The sequence below is a fragment of the Falco peregrinus genome, chromosome 10, assembly GCF_023634155.1.
Source record: "Falco peregrinus isolate bFalPer1 chromosome 10, bFalPer1.pri, whole genome shotgun sequence".
Taxonomy (NCBI): domain Eukaryota; kingdom Metazoa; phylum Chordata; class Aves; order Falconiformes; family Falconidae; genus Falco; species Falco peregrinus.
The window spans coordinates 24,737,728-24,756,243 of NC_073730.1; the positions used below are offsets into that span (position 1 = coordinate 24,737,728).

Below are 18,516 nucleotides of genomic sequence, written 5' to 3' on the forward strand. Positions count from 1 at the left end.
AAAATAGCAGTCGTAATTGTAGTAACCTGAGATGGGAAGTATGTGGATTTGTAAATTAAGACCATGTGAAGTCTTAAATTTATGCATGCTAATTAAAAATTTGCATTTACTTACATGCCAAAGGCTATGGGTGAATTTTTGAGTTTGGGTATGTTATCAGTTTTGGAAGATGTGGCTATAAGGAGAAATAATATGTGTGTTACTTGGAAGAACTAAAGCAGTATCCAGACTTGCATTTGTTTGAAGGGCCTGGGTCTGAGGAAGAAGTAGGAAGCAAGTTCTACACAGAGGATTGAATGTATTGGCATGAGCTGAATGATAAAAGTAAGAACAAGGAATTCGGACCTGAAAATGTGGAACAGTAGAGAATAAATTAGGCCTTTGCAAAGAAGTAAATCATATTGTAAGCAAACTGCAGAAGAGCTGCTTTGAACATACTTAAGTATTCTGTGCAAAATTGTGAGCATGGGGCAGTGTTTAGAGTGCTTGCAGAGACTTACCTTTGTCACAGCTTTAAGGTATTTCTGGTAAGAAAATTAAAATGCAGGTGCTATAATTCTGTGTTTTCGTGATAGATTCAGGACACATGCTTGACTGTGCATTCAAAATGGATAGTCCTGATAGGTTTTTCACTAGTAAACTTCATTCTGAATAATTCATGTGTATCTGTGTAAAGAACAGCAAATGATTGTGATAAATTCTGTACTAAAGTTATATTTAATATATAGTGCATATTACTGAAACACAGTCAGCATCTTTTTACTCCAGTTAAGTGAATTCCATTTTGGAGTGGACTCATTGGTTCAAAGGAGATTTTCATACCTGAAGGAAAATTTGAACACCCTTCTGTGTAACCTGAGGCTTGTCATTGTAGGAAATATGAATTCATAAAACTTGCCTTGTGATAATTGTTAAGCGCTAGACTGTCAGTTTGAATGATTGCAGTTCTCATTATCTTCAGAGTCTGCATGTAATTTTTTTGTCTGTGAATATGTTGAATTGATTTTTGGCACATGTAGTCAGTTCTGTTCCTGACAGCAGCACTATTGTAGGTGTAAAGTGAGAAACTGCCGTAGTGTGCATGGAAAATTAGCTTTTTTGCTTGGGGGAACTGTGGGGAACTTGAAATATAAAGAACTATTCAAACTGTCTTGAATGTGCATTGTCACTTACTGAGGCTTTGTTCTATAAGAGTGTTGTTCTGTGGTTATTATTAACCTCTCTATAAAAACATACTAATGTAGACAATAAAACTCATGGTTTTTTGATTTAAAATAGCAAAAAAATTGACTGTTTTGTTTTCGTGATTTTTAGCAGGTATTTCTGTAGAAAGGCATTGTGAGATGTCCACATTTAGTATTTTAACATGGCTGTCTTCTGTGTCTTGTAATACTTCTGGGAACTGTTTCCTGGGATGTGATAATAGGTGGATCCATCTTTAAACATGAAGTAGTCTGTTTGCATAAGTTTTAAACTACTTTGTTCCCATAATGCAAACTGTTTTGAGCTTTAGGACATCTATAAAAATCCCCTGTAACTCTAAAAATAAACAAAAGTTTTGGAGATGTAGAAATTAGTAGCGTAACCTTCCATGTGTGGCTGCTGTTTTTTGTTTGGTATGTTTTCCTATACTGTATCATTTTGGTTTATCCAAGCCACACAACGTGTCTTTCCAGCCATCCAAACTGGTTCAGCTCCAGAGACAGAGTGATTGCTTATTTTACCACTTGGAGGAAAATGGGAATATGGTGGTTTCTGTGCTTCACCTCTGGACAGCTGCAGCTTGGAATCTTTGCTAAGAGTTAATCTAAAGTCCTTATTACCTTGAGATTCCTAGAGAGGGAGAGGTGAAATCTCTTGGCAGAGGTAAGTGTAGCCATGCAAGTGAAACACAGCATTAAAGCCCAAGACTTCTGCAACAGTCCTGATATCGGAACTCTGATAAAACTGAGAGGCAGAGAGGTTAAGTCATTTGGTCATCAGTAGAACTCAGAGTAAAGCATACCTCACAGACTTTCTGGAAGGCTTATTTTTTTTAACGCTCAGCAAATGTTTGAAGCTGAAATAAATGGTGCTATGAAATAACTTATTCCTGCAGTTGCTGTATCTAGTGTGCCTGTGTCGTTCTCTTATTTCTGATTGTCTTATAGGTATTTAGATTTTCAAGTCAGTTGTTCAAAAGCCAGGGAATACCGTGATCTATTCCCTGGCTTTGCTATGTCATTATTGCTAACCCAAGCCTTCCTGCAGGGATTGTGAGTTTTAAAGTCTTCCCTGGTGGGAACTGCAGAGTCCTTATGCTGTGAGAATATGAGGTATGAAGTCAGAAAAACCATTACACTAGCAAGCTTGATTTCGAGTCAGTTATCTGTAGTTCTACCCTTTGTGAACAGAGACTAGGCTAAATAATGGCCAGGCTGTTTTTTCAAAGCATTGTTTATTATAGGAATAGATGAGGAGAATTCTTGGATTGTGGCATTTAGATTGTGGTCAACTAAGTATGTATAGTGGAAAATTTGCTGAGAGGATGCCTTATGTGTTCAAAACAAACCAGCTTACCTAAGCTAGTTTATTAGTAAATAGTGTGGAACAACTGAGTTGCTTCTTGCTTTTGTTGTTTATTGCAGTGACCAAGTTTCCATGGGGGGAAAAAAAAAAAAAAAAGATTCACAAATATAAAGCGCTGTCATGTTAAGACTGGTGCGGGTCTGTGAAAATGTGTCAGTGTGAACTTTAAGTTACTGACAAGGGGGAAATGTTTATAATAGAGGATTGAAAGATGTGCAGAGTTTCAGATCTGTCATAAAAGGATGTGAAATGTAATTAACCTAAAATAACCCTTAAAATATTTTTGAGCCTGATAAATGAGCTGTTGAGATAATGACAGATTTTAATTTTATACCTTAAATAATATCCTATTAAAATCCTCAAGATTTTGCTTTGTGATGGAATTCACTGCAACTTACGTTTCCACAATGACCTCATGATTCAGTAACATTGTTAATATATTTGGCGCATATTTGAGGCGTAAGGTCTAGGTTAATGGCAGCATTTGTTCTTTAAGTGCTTGAAGCCACAAAGCTCTAATTGAAGATATGAATGTTCAAACCTCATTATTTTAATGTGGTCATATGGTATAGTGACAGAAAAAGTAGTTATATGATGAACTCCTGTGGCAGGGTTCATAATTTGTCCACAAAACCAAATTACTATGTGGAACTTGGAATTAAGATTCTCTGCCTGGGAATTTAAATAAAACATGAAACTTCAGGTTTAACAGTTTCTGTTTTTGTCTTCACTCAAAATTAGAATTTGCATACCTTTAATATAGAGAATACTGCTAAGTCATTTGTTCACACAAATGAAGTTACAGTGCATACACTAAATTTTTCACACAAAGACTTCTAGTTAGATAACTTGTTACATATTTGTTTCAAATAGTTAAGTGTGCAGAGGTACTTTTGGCAAGTTTTGTTTCCAAGCTGATTTTCTAAATATTTGAAATTGAACTAATTTAATGGATGAGCTGTTGCCAAGGGAAATACATAGTGTGTTTATCACAGTGTCGAGAATCCAAGGGTTGAAGACAAAGGTCAAAATGTTCATTACTGCTTGCATTTCATCAGTGTTGCTAACCTTGGTTGCCTGTTGGCAGCTTTGCATACTGTGCTGTCTCTAGCATGAGCTAGATCCCTTTTAAGATCCCTTCTGCCTGTCCTGATGTTCCTAAGCAATCCTTTCCCTCCTGTGTTCTCCCAGAAGTGTTTATTTTTCTCTGTGGTTTCCCCTGTCCCCAGAAAACAGGAAAAAAAGCCTCCCCACAGTAAAAATTTATTCTTACTCATTGATGATAGCCAGAAAAGTTGTGAATTCAGACTGCTTTGTGCACTAATATACTTCTGTGACCTCCTTAATTCCTCTCCTGTAAATTCTTTGGGCTGTGGAATACTGGTCTAGGAATCTTAGTGGGAGAACTACAGAGTTGTGTCTTGTATTACAGTTTTACTGTTGCTCAAAATTTGCCTGTCCCTTTCTTACCGTAGAGTTATGAGTTCTAATACAACCTTCATTTCTGTACTATCTCCTTGCTAAATGAATCGTGTTCTGAATCATGGGCTTTTGATCCACAAGCTCTTTGACTCTGCTCAAATGACAGTATGCAATATAAAATTAAGTTGGTGGATATTATTAAATCTGTTGATAACTGTTTGGTTTTAGGTAAGTTTTTGTTGTTTTGCCTTAGAATTCACTTATCAAATAATTTCAAAATTAAATTTACTTTCAAAAAGTAAAATTAGAGCGTTACAAATTTAAAACATGCATTTCTTATCAAAGAAATCTTAAACCTTATTAGAAGAAACTATGCTAATGAAATAATCAGAGAAGTTTGTCAAGATAAACTGATGAGGTTTTCAAAAGAAAAGAGGAATAATTTGTAATGTCATGTACATACAGAACTATCTGAATTGAGAGGAAAAGTACCATGTCAATATTGTCAAATTATATTGATCAGACATCAGCATCAATCCTGATTAAATAGGCAGCTGTTTAAAGTGGTATGTTTGACAATGACATCTTTTAATTTGCTATATGGTTATTTGTCTGCTGCCGTGTTTATTTTCTCAATGTAACTTACATACTGTGTTTAAAATGTTGCAGACTGAGAAACAGTTGAATTATACCAGACATACAGTAGGAAGAAAATCAGACCTTCTTATGGCTGATACAAATGTGTATGAGTATCAGGTAATATCTGTGAACAGACAGTTGATTTATGTAGCAACTTAATTCCAAGAGAGCACTCTAATAAATTGAATGGAATGTTTGTCTTTTAGCATTTAAAAAAAAAAAAAAAGGTTATTTAGGCATCGGTTATACGCAGATTAGATTTAAAAAGAACAATGGTAGCAAATTTTTGTATAAATGAGAGGTGTTGAAACACTGAGGGACCCCGTTCCATGTGGATTACTGTCAGACAGATCTACTGTATCAACTTCCCTGGGAAAGTGTCAAGAATGGATTAAATCCTGTCTAACTGGAGGGGTGCTTGGCCATTAAATTTGGCTCTACAATGATGTGATAGATACCTCTTGCCTTTCTAATTGCTAAATTCCTCTATTTTTCTATAAGCAAAAGGTAAACTGCTGCTCTTCCCCCTGGCTTACTATAAATTGCAATAATTTCAAGGGAAAAGGTATTGTGGTGCCTAACTTCTTCAATGAATTACATTAGTGATGCCTACCCTTTCATCTGATATCTGACTTCTTTTTTGACCCATTATTAACAAGGCTTTTATCATGAAGCTTTGCCTGCATTGTATGAAATCTCCATCTGAGAATAGTCACGGACAACCATTAGTTATTGTTAGCTCCATTTTTCCTTGCACATCAGGAAACTTCTCCGGTAGTTTGGGGGTTCAAAAGTAGGTAATCACAATTTCACGTTCTGGAGCAAGCAGTGAAAGGCTGGTTAAACTCCATTTAATGTTGAAGTAAAATGGATAAAGTTGACTTAACTCCATTTTACCTAAGCTATATAATAGAGCTTATGCTTTTTGTTACAAGCTTCTGTTCTGTGTTGAATCCCTCAGTTCAGAGTAGTGACAAGTCTATAATAATGCTCACTACCCGTAAGTATAATTGTTACATTTTCTCCTGTATATTTTACAGTTAATTACTTTAATCCCATAAAATGCTGAAATTCTGACATAGCTCTGCTGAGGATGGCTGTCTCATTTACGTGCAGTTTTGTGTCCCAGTATTGTGTCCTCAAAGTATATGGGAAAGGTTAAAGAGTTTGGGGTTGTGGCTGGGTGATGCTGCATGTTTAAAGACAAAGCATCAGTGAGTAGCACAGACCACCTAAGTGTTGAAACCTGGATCTAATTAAGCAGCAGTAATCTGGGGCCTGTATTACCCACTGTATGACAAGGGTAGGTGATGCTGACTGCAGTGTCCTGAGGAAGATCGGACAGTGTAAGAATCACGTGTTAGTGAGAGACTTCAATTACTTATATGTAGACTGGATACATGCCACACTGGGACAGGAATGAGAGTAGACTTTATGTGTTCAGTGACTGTTTCACAAGAGAGATCAAGCCCTAGCAAAGAGCCCATGGCAGGAGAAGTAACATTGTTTTTATCCTTAGCAGGCTCAGTTCTGGTTCAAAGTAAAGTCAAAAAACCACCCTAAAGGTTGAAACTGAAATACATGTATGCAGAGCTAAAAATAGTCAAAAACCAGCTAAAGTTCCTTTCAGTTTCAAAAAGATGAACTGATGTAGGAAGAGAAAGCTTGTTGAAAAGCATGGAACATCAGCTAAGAGACCTGCATCTTTATAGTCTTCATGGAACCAAGTTAAAGACCTCTTCTTCAAGGCAGAGAAATGCAGAGTTCCCCCCCCCCCCCTCCCCAAGTAAGAATTAAGAATGGTTAAAAGGAAAGAGAGTGGTTAAAACCAGAATAAAGGAAGTTGTTAATTCAGTGAGTAAAAGGAGATAATGACACAGCTTTAAACTAATTCAAGTATGAAAGGTGTGAACTACTATTAGTGCTGTATAGTCAATTGCTTAACATAGTTTCAGTAGTTGAGCACTGGAAACTGGCAAATGTGGTACCAATACTTAAAAAAGGTATCCAGGAGAGATCTGTGGAGTTACAGACTTGCAGATGTTCCCTTCCTGCTATAGTTGCCTTTTTTTCAAATTCCTTTGAGTGTAATTTACTGTTTGGTTGCATTAACACAATATTTGAATAGAGCAGCCTTACCAAGTCATTCAGATAACCCCGACAGTGCTGACCTCACTGTTTTATACTCTGCTATTACATGTATGCTTGTCATCAGTGGTTTTATATTTATTTCTAGGTCATCAATTAAAATGCTGAATAATGTTATATGCATGACTGTTCTGTTGACACAGAATGGTCATATTCAGTAGCAATTCTTCTGACAGCTACTTTTAAAAATTCACTTGATTGGCAGGTTCTTAAGAAAAAGTTTTGCTGTTTCCTAGAGATATGTTTTTTAGAAATGTAGTTTGCAGGCAAGTTAAAAGCTTTGAACAATAATGTCTGATGTCTACATGTTTACTTTATCAGCAGAGGTAGTAATTTAAACACCCTGACCCCCACTGCCCCCATACAAAAACACCTAAGAACTCTTCTCAGAAATTGTGGTGATTTATTTGCAACCTTATTTTTCCATAAAAATCTCAACAACTGATGTTACTTTTACTTTTTCTTTGGAAAAGCTGGCACAGAATTAAAATAAATATTTTGCCCAGGATTGGCATTATCCTAGTTGTTCTGAAACCTCCTGGATAATGTGTTTACTCCTTGACTCTTATTTGGCTGGGTAAAGGGCTTTTTTTGACTTGTCTCCTGCTTCCTGTTGTAAAAGAAGCTTTAAAGGCAGTATGGGGAACAAAACGGGACTGCTAGTGTGGGAAATTCAGGAGCACAGGACAGAGCACAAACTGCTAGAGTAAACTGATATTGCTGATGTCTGATAACTTTGAGGTATATTTAGAATCGTCCTGCTGTTGTTTTGTCCATTGCAGCTCATGCTTTCATTTAGTCGCTTTCTACTTGAGTGACGTCAGAAGGAAACTTTAGGAGACTGGTTTCTTCAGCTTCACGACCTGTTCTGGAAAGAGCTTCTCCTTCCCTCGAATTCCACCTTGGCTGTGCAGATTTGTGTTTTGCTATGAGATCATTCTGTCAATATAGGCTTGTTTACTTCACAACTTTGGCAATTTTGGAAGGCTCCTTTCAGTATTAAAACATCTACCTTTCACATTAGCAGATCATTTTTCAGCATGGAACTGTGAATTGCTACTGGTGATTGCCAATGTTTCTTCCTTCCCTGAAGACCCAATGTTTTGGTAGAATTGAATTCTTGTTTTTAAATGTAGTTTACTGCATTAATTAGTGTCTTTCTGGATCCTGTCAGACTCAGTATGGTAACAGTCTTCTGAGAAGCTTCCTTTATTGATGCATTTAGAAAAGGCTCAACTTCCTTCATGGAAAGAATTTTCTCTAGGGATGCTGCCAAGGCTTAGAAGACCAAGAAATCTTATGGCTTTTTATTTGAATGTAATCAAACTGGCACTCTTAATTTTGTCTCTTTAGAACTGGAACAGATCTGTAGATTAATGTGTATTTTTGGCATTGGCTTTAACCAAAATTGAAAGTAATGGTATAAATGGTCATGATTGCCAGAAACATTGAGCAGTGATAGGGAATCAAAGTTTCTGCAACGTTCCTTCTTTCCTGGTAACTTTCAAGCCACTGGCCGGTTTCATCCAGGCTTGAAAAAGAGAAGAAATGTCAAAAATAATTGTAATTGCAATTTCGTAAGAATTGGAGCTGAGTAAGAAACACCCCCTCATATCCTCTCAGAGAGAGACAGTTCATTGTTTAATGTGGCTTGGCAGCGGTGGCTGACACTCAAACGTGACAGCTCTCGATTAGCTGTGGGAGATGCTGTCGCCAGTTGGGTGGAAATAAAATAGAACCAGGGTTACCTCTGTGAGGACGATGGGAGGAAGCAAGATGACAAAACGACTAACTTGAGTCAGTAGGAAACTGGATGTCTTTAATTCTGTTTATATTGCAGTGCTGCAATATAATAGTAATAGAATATAATACCTATATAAAATTATGCATTGTACATTATATATGGTATTACATATGATATAGACTATATATAATTATAATAATACTATAAGAAGAATCTGACATTCTTCTGTTTCCAAAACCATCGATGTTCGTGACCTATTTCTGGGCCAGGTTGGAAGGACAAATTTGAAATGCTTCTTGTAATGCTTCTGTGTTGTCCGTTTGGCATGTTACATTTACTGTGGAACGAACGGTGCGATGCTGCTCCAGCAGACTGAAGATCCTTCCACGTGCTGCCTTTGCAGCATTTTGCAGTTGTCGCAAGCTGAGACTGCGCCGACGGGTCAGTGCCAGGACTGGTGGGTGTCTTTCCTGGGCTGTAAATCTGACCTTTCAGAAAGGCTGAGAGCGAACCCTCACATTCAGTTGTGCGTATTGGAGCAGAGCTTACTTGTGGCATCATCTGCAGTTTATTTCTTTGCTTTTCATAATAAAGACATTAAAAAAATAAGTATTCTACAAGCTTGAAAGAGAGACTATTATCTAATTGGCTTTTGGTTAGGAGGATACTGATTTCTAGGTCAATGTAAAACAAATGAGCATTTAAATTGAAGAGGAGCAGCTGTTCCAAAGCCCCTTTCCACAGTGCCTGGTTTTGTTAAGGATAATTATGTCTAATTTTAAATTATGATAGCTTTGAGTATTGAGCTTCGCCTTGTTACATCCACTAGTTCATTCTCCTTCATCAGTAAGAATGTTCCATCATGGAGCTAGGTTTCTGATTGGATTTATTATTCTGGGCCTTTTGAATTATGAAGAGAAATACAGCTTTAAAGGTGGGGTTTGCAACACTTTCATGACAATGTTACCATACTCCCATCGTATTTTTCAAGGTCTCAAGACAGATACAATGTTTTCTGATTCCTGTGGAAAGGTACGGCTGGGAAAATATGTATTTATGTAGATGTGTAAGATTTTCATTCGTATTTTTTAGCTTGAAAATGGAAACAGACTCTAGTGCTAAAAAATCCAAGAAAACTCTTGTCAGCCCTTGGAAGCAAACATATGCTAAAGATGTCCTGTGGATTACATACTGCTTGTTTCAATTAACACATTGATATTCTCTTGTCAGTTCTTGAGACAAAAGCCCAGGTGACAATTCAAATGGTGCATGAGAATCATAATTCAATTTTTTTCTGGTAAGCTTAAATATATTTTTTTATACAAAGAACAAAAGATTTCAACTGCTAAGCTCAATGTTATATTAGTAATTCTATAGGATGTCTGAACACTTTAAAGAACATATATTGTAAATATATTGCTGCTGCAAAGAAGCATGTTTGTTTTTATGAAATGTTCATTGCTGGACATGGCGGTATTGTAGTGTCATGCGTAAGAATTCTGTGTTTGAATTGAATTTAGAGTAAAATGTAACTATAACTATCAAGAAATGTAATTTTTTTTAAATTTTAATTTGAAATTCAAGCATTTTTTTACCTGCTAGTTTTATGGAAAGAAATTGTCTTCATATGTCTCTTAAAATAATGAGTTACACTTTTTCTCTGAGAAATATTCTTTGAGGCTCTAAGTCAACATCTTACTCTTTTGTTTCTTCTCCGACTAAATGTAATAGGTTCTATTAAACAAAGCCAAAAAGTTTGAGAGATTGCCAAATTATTATTATGCATCTGCTTTTTTTTGAGGAAAAATAGCTCTAAAAGAAAAAAAAAAAACCCACAAAACCAGGAGAACTCATAAAAATGGGAAGCCTGACACAGACCTTGGAGGAGAGCAAGATGTATTTTTTAAAAAAATTTGTCTTGAACTGTAAATCTTTTAAATCCTGAATGAATTAATTCTTTTATCTTTCAGTTTTTGTTCTACTTTAGTGGATAAATGTTGGGTAAAGGGTTATCTGTAAAAAAACAAACAGCTTTTAACTTGTCTAGCATTTTAAGAGGATGACAAAATTGTGAGAAATGAATAGCAAGATTTTGTCTGATACCAGAAAGGAAGAATGAAAATCTGTCAGAATCCATCAGCAAAAAACTGCTGTGAGATGTCTCCTTAGACAGCAATGTAAGCTTAGTCTGGTATAGACAAGGAGAGTAGGGGAGAGTAAAACTCTCTAACTCCAAATGTTTTGGTTTATCTTTGAGTGTTTATTTCAAAGGTAGTGTTTGAATGTATATCATGTTGATCTTAATCAGGCACAATGGTATGATTTTTGGAGACTTGTCCAAGCAGTTTAATATCAGCTGGAAACCAAGGTAAAAATCAAGGTGTATTGAAATGAATTGCATGTGGATTAAGTTAGAAAAATATATTCAGTGCTGTAGACTTTGTTCTGAGCAGATTAATTAAAGAAAAATCAGTTAACTTTCGTGGCTTTTTTCCTAATGAACATGTTTGACAGTGTAATTTATTATTTGAAAATGTTATGCTACTGAAATAGAGGAGCTTCATTGTTTTGTGAAGCACCAAGTGCTTGTTCTGAAGAATTGAGTGTCCAAAATGACAAATATCCTATAGATGTGAGAGGAATGTACAGTGAAATACAGCTTGGTATAGTCTTCATGCCTCTGCAGTTTTTGTTCCTGAAACTCTTTATAAAGTAAGTGCTTTCTTGATGTAAGAATTGCGTGGTTTGTACTTCAAAGTCAAAGGTGGTTTTATTGATGAAGGAAGAATCAGGAGCAGAAAAGTTTTGGAAGAGTTTACAGAAAAGGCAAATACATATATGTGAACTATTGCTGGTGCGGTGAGGCTGCAGGAAGAATGCTGCTAGCCAGAAGTATGGAAGGACGGAAGAGGATAGTGGATGAGATGTTCTGCATAGTAAAATTTTGGGGATATTTCTCAGCATGTGCTTGCATGAGAGACAAGATCTGTCTGTAATTTGTAGCTTTTATTGAACTAGTTTCTATGGCAAAATAGCTCCTGGGCTAACTGGGTGCACGATGTCTTTCCCATGGGATTCCTGAAACTGTGGGTTTTTTTGTTTTTAAAGTTTTCCCAATAAATATCAATACCTTCCATTAGGGAGACACACAGGGGTTGGTATTGGGTCCTTGGGCTTTGGTTTTGTTGCCATTCTGGTTAAAGGTATTCACTGCTGATGTTTAAGTCCTAATGTCTCTAAAGCATGAAGGCTGTCTGCTAAAGTAAGAGAATTCTGATTCTGGTAATGCCATTTAAATATTTACTAAACAGAAATTATATTTCTTCTATTTTGAATTTGCAGCTTCTATTGAAAAAAGCTTCTCTGCCTATTGAAAAAAGTGTTTCTCTTAAAAATGGTATTGTATTTGAAATGTAGCATCAGAGAAGCTAGTTTCCATTCTGTTCTAATGCCAGTTTAACTTCAGAACAAGAATGTTTGCATAGTGAATTCCACATCTTCTACAAATACTAAAGTTTAATTGAAGATTCCCTTCCAAAGATTTTAGCTTCTGAAGGGGCTTGAGCCAATGAACTTGTTTCTGCCTGGAAATTGGTGTCTCTTCTGAATATACCTGCCATGGCACAGTACAAAAACGGTCGGCCTGTAGATGAATGAACTCTTTCCTCCATCCCAGTCGACAGCAAATTTACATTTGTATGGAAGATTAGTGGGTGTGCCGACTCTCATAATGTATTGAATGTGGGGGATGGGGCAGCCTTGCCCAGGAATCTAAACCTAGCAAATTGGAAACAGAAAACGCACTGTGAAAGCCTGATCGTTGTGTAAACCTTGAGAATTTTAGACATTTTTTTCAGCAATTCTTCTCCCGCAGACCAAACCTCATAAACAGAGTTTGTTGTGGTTCAGAATGAGTTCCTATTATGGTTCATTGTTAATGCACAGCTTTGCTGCAAAGGTCTTAGTTTATCAAACTGAATCTTGTAAATAAGCAAGAAATCCAGAAGAAATTCAGACAAGCTGTCAGGCGAGTTTTCTTAGGTTGACTGCCAAGTATAATTTTTTTTTTTAAACGTTACCTCATCAACCTTCCTTGTTTCAGTAGTCTGTCAGTTTATCACAAAGAGATGCGTTTTTTATTCTCCAGATAAACACAGCTTGATCAAAATAAATAAAAAAAACCCCAAACACTTAAGTTTCAGATTGACAGCGAAACATTTGGCTCATTTTGGTTGCACAGACGAATGTTACCAAAGATTTGAAAAAATTCCACTGAAATTGTCAGCTGATAATCTTTCGGGAAGTAATCTTTTTCTCCCAGCAGAAAATATGTTATGTAAGGAAATGTATCCTTAAGGTTTGCCACAGCTTGATGTTCTGTTGTTTTTAGTTTTGATTAAATAGAGTGAGAAATATAATGAATTTTGGATCTTAGTATTTTAGATCAGGGAACTGTTCTGAAAAGTTCCTTGATAAAAGTATACAATAAAATGCATTACATCTTGTGGCAGGCAAGTGAAAAGCTCTTCATTTTTTTTTAGCCTGATCTTTGGATGGGAGCACACTCTTTGTACGACAAAGCACAAATGGGTCTGCATCATTTGGTCGTCCTATTGTGCAGTGTGGATGTCCTTCACACCATGTCTCCCATGATGGGGTCCCACTTGTGTTGAGAGCTTGCTGGTGTTTCTGTAGTCAGTCCTAAATATCACAAGTGGCTTAATGCCTTTTCAAAGTTGTCAATGTAAGTAGACTTGGACCTCTAGTGTTAACGAGTTTAAGGTGTGCAGATACTGGATTCATTTAAGGTATACTAAAGGGTACACAAATTTTTGATCCCCAGTGTAATGATTTGCTTGCTGAGATAACTGTTTTTGCTTTTATGTTAGTGGCAGGTTTCCATTCTGATGCAGTGGTGTAGACCACAAAAGATGGTAGGATGCAGTGCCAAAACCCAGAAAGGACTATGGAGTCATAGTAAAATAAATTGCTCTCATCTTATTTTAGTTAGTTCTTAACAAACCGGATTAAACTTTTTTCCATGACTATTCAGTGATTCCTGAAATGTGCCTCAAGTTCCAGTTACAATTTAAAATATGTAGAAGGTATTTTATATTCAGTGTAGATAGTACAACAAACCGAACACAGCTCAAAGGTGAACCATGTGATTCTACACAGATAAGGTCTTTGTGCATATGTATATGTGCACTTTAATATAGTAGATACAGACTTCTGTCTTGTTTATTGCCCCCGTTTGTAGCTACTTTGGTGATTAGAAAATATGAGTAATAAGATAATAGTGTATTCAGTTTCTTAATTATTTTTTTGTGAAATGTATTGTACGTAGGAACAATCCTGCTACTTAATAGTGACTTACTGGGGTCATTGCTTTCCTGGCTGTGAAATCGGTATGCCTTCGGTCATCTTACAGTAATGCTTTTTGAAAACCTGTGGGCTACAGAATAACTGAAAGAATTGTTGCTTTGATTATACTGAAGTTAATGGGTGGAAGACTCCAGTCACCTTCAGACAGTTGTTGCAGCTGTTATAACTTCTCAGATTTTTATTCTACAAGACAGAGGAGTAATAGGTTTTGCTAGCATGCAGTGGAATGCGGTCTGAATCAGCATGGAGGAGAAGAGATTTCTTCTTACTGACAAAATGAAATGCTGACCAAAATCTTAAGTGCAGACCCCTCCTAGAGTTTTTAGATAGGTAGGGTTGGTTGCTGTCTGGCGTGTAAGGAGTAAAGTTCCAGGTCCTCCTAATATTCTTGAATGTCTTATCACACTTGTGGTCTTTGTGATAATTAAAGGAGGCTGAGTTCCTTAAGTCTTTTAACTCTGACCTTTTTCTACCCTGAAAACATTTATTTTGGGTCTTTCCATTTTATCAGTGCTCACCTTGAAATGCAGGTAAAAGACATGATTTTCAATAATGATCTCATCAATATCTTATACAGAAACAATACCACTCATTTATGACATTTAAGTTCTTTCAGTCTGTTCAGGGCTTACATGAACCGTCATAGCTATCACATTATTTTTAGAATTATTTTTCAGTTTACAATTTCACTGTTACCCCTTTGTTCCTTTGTGGAGTTCATGCCTTTTAGGATGTAAGGCACTGTTGTCTTCAGCAAGCACTACCTTTGTCCTTTCTACCTAAATAAAACATAGAATGATTGTATTGGGTGAGCCCAGTAGCTTATCTCTGATAGCAGGTGTCTAAGGCAGAGTCTCTTCCCAGAACCCTTGTGCCTGTTTGTGACTGTGGGTCATCTTCAGTGTATTTTTCTCTTTTAAGAGTTCTTGGCACATTCTTCAATGAATTGTCCACAGGCTTTTAGCCATGCTTGTGGTTTTGCCCTGCGCCCCAGCCTTTACAGCAAGAAATCGCCCAATGTGACTAATGTATAAAGCAGTACCTCCTTTTGTTTCTTTGGAAATTGCTATTAGCCTCATTTAATTAATCCCAGAATTGGCAAACTGATAAGCTGTCCTTCCCTACTTACCAGAGTAACCACTGCAGGAACATACTGGAAGTTCACAGCTCTTTCCATTTCTTGATGTCTTCAAATCAAGATTGAATAGCTTTTTCAGAGCGAGAGCTGCAGCCAAACAGGATTTGTTTGTATAATGCCAAATGGTCCCAACACCACACTACCCTTTCTCTTTTCTCGTTGCTACAGAGCAAAGCAAAATATTCCCCAGGTGCGTTAATTTGATGGCGGAAGGAAGAATTGGGTTAGGAGCTCACTAAAGTTATTGGTGAACAAACTTTGAATTCCTTATTTTTAATCTCCTTCCTAATTTTTTTTAGTGAAGTTGAGTGCTAAGGTAGATACTGTAATTCTTAAAGGATTCAAATATGACATGATCTCATTTTGAATTTTTCCTCTGGTAAGCAGATATTTTATTAGGTGCTTTATAAATGCTGCCTGCATCTGAAAACTATTTGAGAAATTTGTTTCATGATGAACTTTTTATATAATTATATTTTATGTACTTCAGTTTCTCTAATATGTTTCAGTAATATATTTTTTAGTGAAATGTCTTTTACATTCTTATCTTTCATTGGAGACTTACCTGTGGACCTTTTAGTATACTAAAATGAATGTCTGAGGATGGCATAGTCTCGATGAGATGACAGATAATTTCTAAAGGTAATATTTTGTAAAACAATATTCCATGTCCAATAGTTCTTTTAAAATTCCATTTGTCCTTGGCTTGATTTAGTTTGGTACTGAGTATTCTCTCCCACCCTCTTTCATCATTGCTTTTCTGTGGTAGATTTCGTTGAAGGAAGAAGGGAGAGTAGATGAGTGTTAACAGTTAAATAGGGGGGAAGAAAGGTGGTCACCACATCGGAGATCTTTTTGGTGGTGGTTTTTGATCTGACCTTAAAATAAGAACTGTTTGCTTTGAAGAAGGGAAGGGGAGAGTGATGCTAGAGGAAAAACCGTGCCTGCTTCTTTGCAGCAGACCCGATTAGCTTCTCTACCCCAGAAACTGGGTAAGCGTGGCAGGCAGCCAATTTGAAGGCATTCTCCCCAAGAAAGCCTGAAATTTGGAAGAGAACAGATGATTCTCATGGTATTTTGTGACTCGTGCCAACCTCAATCAATTATAAGTCACTTGTGAAGACATTTTGAGAATTGACAATGTCTGAATATTAAGGTAAATAATCCAGAAGAGATTAGATGTATATTTGCTAATGAGAATGTTTTCAGTTACAGTACAGATACAGGTGGGTTATATACTAGCGTTATCAGCTATAAACATTTTTATTTAGTGGCTGGTTTACGAGGAAAATAACAGTGTGTATTGTGTAATTGCTAAGATTCCTTGATTCCTCTCACATTGTACGTTTAATGCTGGTAGCCTTAGTCAGAAGAGGTAAGATCGATGATCCAGTTAGGCACGGTCTAATATAAATATTTCTAAAATCTATTTAGACTAAAATATGCTGCAAAGTGCTGAGTGTGCATGGCAAAATGTTTTATTTCTATGGGGATTTTAAAGTAATAATATAATTTGTTTGATACTGATGTCTGATAAGTGAAGTTAGTCTTTGGTATATTTTTCTGAGGAAGCTTATTTGATGGCAAAACGCAGGAAGTAATACTGAAATCCATCATAAGTGTTATCACAGTGAAGAAATATGATCATCTTGTGTTTCAGTCTGCTTTTAAACAGAGCTTTATCTGTCTTTTTCTGTTGCTGTTCTCCCTGGTGACATGTTCTTAAGTTCTCATGCAGAGTTTTGTGCATGGCTTGTTGTTATCCCGTTATATTTGAGAAAGAAGATGCTGTGCCTTTAAAATCAAGAGGCTCATTGAGTTGTTTTTACTAGCGAGCTGCTTTTATATGGTACAGTATACTCCATGCAAATGAGCTGCCTGCTCAGCCTCTGTGTGGCGGCTTGCCCTGTTGGGGAGCTCACAAAGACTCTGCAGACCTAATTCAGCATTCAGTTGTTTAAAACGGCAGATGGAAGGAGGTATCGGCAAGATGAGGATTTATTAGCTACTCACAATAAAAGACCACACTCGCTCCGCAGAGGATCAGAAAAAGCCTGGTGAATGGGATTGAGTTGTATCTGCTTTCAGCTGACTTTACAATGATGTGTTTAGCTCATGTGACTCGGTCACTTAGTATGAAGATCAGCTAAAGATTTCCATGTAAATATATATTTCTTTAAGCACGATCAACCTGTGTGCTTGTATTGTGACTTTTTTTGGTTTGCAGCTGTCATAACTGTGGGAACAGAACACTTCATCAAGCTGTGGTAGGCAGCCTACGGTCTGGGCTCTCGTTGTTGCTGCATTTGCACACTTCAGGATGTCTGGCTGAAATCCCCTCATAAACACAGCTCTTGATGAAGTTTGATTTCTTTTATGTGTCTCGTGAAATCTTTCTGAGCCTGAAGTTAAGTTCTTTTTAAATACAGTATTTATATTCAGAAGTTATAAATAGGCTCTTCCTAAGCTTTTATCAGGAGATGAAATCTGTTGCTTTAGCTTTCTGCTAAAGAAATTGAAGGTCGTTACGGCATTAGGTGGCTCATTATATTTGCAATATTTCTTTTTTGCCTTTCTAATGTAGAAAGGGCGTGTGTAGGACAAAGGCTCCTTGACATGCTCAGTAATTTAAATAATGGTGTGATGAACGTAGATTTTTGTTTTTATTGAAATGGTGTTTGGTATAGCTAGAAGTGTTCTCATTGTTTATTTTTCAACACAGGCTACATGCTCATATTTTAAAGTGGGCTTGGGATAATGTACATAAAAGGGGCAAAGCCTTTTTTTGACCTTGCTGGAGTTGTCTCTTTGAAGGTAGCTGGAAACAGAAACTGCAGGACAGACTGAAAAAGCTTCAGCTGAACTGTGCTTTTTTTTTTTTTTTTTCCTTTTTGCTATGGATGACGATGAGGGAAGGGCTTCTTAAGACAGCTCTGTCAGTGATGAATAGATGAATGAATTCTTAAATGTTCAGAACTTGCAACATGTGTTCCAGACCCTTCAGCATGTAAGAGTCAAGTCGCAAGATCTTAGCAATGAACTAAAGAATGTGCCATGTCTGCTGCATACGAGGAGGAGACCAGCATACTTCAGAGATAACAGAAACAAAAGAATGTGTGACAGTATCTGAAGAATCTGACGTTCACTTTGTCATATGAAGAAGTAAAGGAATTTTTCAAAATTTGGAAAAATTAAATTTTATTTTTTCATAGTGAGGCTTTTCTGTATTTTAAATAGTACTGTATTCTGTGTGTCCACAGAATTGATTTTTTAGTTAAGTGTGACCATGTGTTTTTTAAAGGAAATGTGACCTGGATTTTGTGAGCTTATTATAAACAGTAAATGAAGGCAGCTGTTGTAGTTTACTGATCCCTTATAACAGCTCAAGTAAATTGAAATAAGGCAAAAATATGTGTGTGTGGGATCTGAATTAAATTCCACTCTTTGGCCTTATGTGGAGTTGTGGATTATT

At 36.6% G+C, this 18,516-nt stretch overlaps 1 protein-coding gene across 10 annotated transcripts in view; it reads left to right on the forward strand.

The window, feature by feature from the left end:
* MAST2 (microtubule associated serine/threonine kinase 2) overlaps nt 1-18,516 on the forward strand; it is a 194,335-nt gene that overhangs the window by 29,963 nt on the left and 145,856 nt on the right. The window lies entirely within an intron of this gene.